This window comes from Dermacentor silvarum, chromosome 1 (assembly GCF_013339745.2).
Source record: "Dermacentor silvarum isolate Dsil-2018 chromosome 1, BIME_Dsil_1.4, whole genome shotgun sequence".
In the NCBI taxonomy this organism is placed as follows: Eukaryota; Metazoa; Arthropoda; class Arachnida; order Ixodida; family Ixodidae; genus Dermacentor; species Dermacentor silvarum.
Window position 1 is genome coordinate 38,373,808 of NC_051154.1, and position 2,067 is coordinate 38,375,874.

Here is a 2,067-nt window from a genome sequence, read left to right on the forward strand (position 1 = left end):
TGCTGAGTTACAGAGTTGTAAACTTGACAGTTTCGTTTTCTCAAAATTTGCGATTTTTGTCAACTTGTATTGAAAAAATGACAACCTAAATAAAAAATTCGCAACAAACAGTCATACATTTTAACGTTTTCTTTTAAATGCAACAAGCCTCATCACATCTGGTGTGCGGGTTGCCGAGAAAAACGATTTCTCCTTTCCCATGTATTTAGATAGGAGGCCCGAGCTAAAGCTTCCTCTTAAATGCGCCATTTTCGTGACCGCGGCATGTGAGCCAAATCAATGTGAGAAGCATCATGCCTGTGATCTGCATCCTTCCATGTGCTGATAACAGTGCGTGTCGTGCAGCAGCAAGGACTGCACGCAGGTATATTACGTAGGGTATGCACCGCACGCATTGAAGTAGATACGTATATTTCATCGTCACCTCATTTTGCTATTTCCCTATATTCCCATATGTCCTCAATCTTTATCCCATTTGTGAGGTTGCAGACCAGGGACATGCTCCTACGGCTGGCTTCTCAACATTTCTTACCAGTAAGCCTCTCTCTTTTCCTTGCACATAATATTAAAGAAAACAAAGATGAAAAACAATATTTTTGTCTCTTCATCTGCGTCATAGAATTGTGCATGAAGCGAAACAAACGTTTTATTTTGTTTTTAACTCCGTACTCAACCTGTGAGGTCTACGTCTTTCAAACGTTTCAAGAAAGAAATCACGCACACACACAAGCGAAAAAAAAAAAAAAGCTGTTTATGGTAGCGGCGCTGCCGAGAAAAGAGAGAAGAACGCGAGCCAAGAAATATAGAGCTCCGATTATAGCTACTCCCCAAACGGCGTTGCGAACATAAACGTCCCCAAACGGTGAACCGTGCACACCGGTAAAGAGAGGGGAAAGAGAGAACGGCGAATAATGACGGCAGGCGCAAAGTGATTACTGCCATGGGCAACGCTTTTATCCCTTTTTTCCCCTGGCAATACTGTTGCAGCTGGCCACGTTCAATGGCAGTTCTCTAAGGAGCCGGTCGCGCATCCCTTGCCTCGCTCCGCGCTTCGAGGCAGCAACGGACCACGCGAGGCGCTCGAGGCGATTTACGTCTCTCATTAGCACGGCGACTCTGGAAAGAAGGAGTGCGCAGATAGCAACGGCGCAGGCGCTTCCTTTATACGGCCGGCTCCTCGCCCACTATCTGCAGCAGCCTGCAGAATCTTGTCGAGAAAAACCTCCTCAGAATCCCACGGTCTGCCGAGCCGCTGCTACATCGTAGCAGCCAAGCCATAATTGAGCAGCACATAGTTTTTCATTGGCCGCGCACACCTAATGAGCGGCGGCCGCGGCATGGAAGGCGCGGGGGAGGAAGGCTCCCTAAAAGCAGCCGTAAAAGCTGGCCGCATGCGGGGCGTCTTGGGCGTATTGTGTGGATGCGCCCTCTTGTGAAGCGCACAACCGAAGGGAACAGGGGGGAGGGGGGGGGGGGGACACACTTGGGAGACGGGCCCGAACGAGGACGTCGTCGTTAGGGGGTGCTCCTTTGTCGGGGTCATAACGACGCCGCCACCGCGTCAAAGGAGACGCCCGAAGCCTGTTCACAAGAGCCGATCCCGGCGACGCCCGCAAAGTGCACGCTGGCGACGCGGACAGCTCTCTCAGGTCGCGGCTGCAAGGCTCGCCATTGTTTGCGTGTCCAAGACGCCGTCGCCGGCCTAAGAAGCCCAGTGCTATCCGCTCGTCGAGGGTTTTCGGCGGCGCGACGCGTCGAGGGTGAGAGGAGTGATTAGAGGGCGCCTGTAATGGGCGAAGCGCGCGCGGCGTATTATAGGGGCAAACAGGCGATGACCGGGTCGATTGGGGACTCGCGAAGCGGCGCGCACTCAATCAACGAGCGCGGCGCGTATGCGGAACGCCGCCGCTTGGAAACGGCGATCGAGCTTTCTCTTCTCTAGCAGGTTTTACGTTGAGACTAAAGAGCTGAATTCTCGAAAGCCGCTGCATCGGGAAGCAGAAAGAGCTGCGGTTACTTCGCTTAGCGCCTCTGATCACTGCGCGCCGACAAGTGGGCTGAACTCGG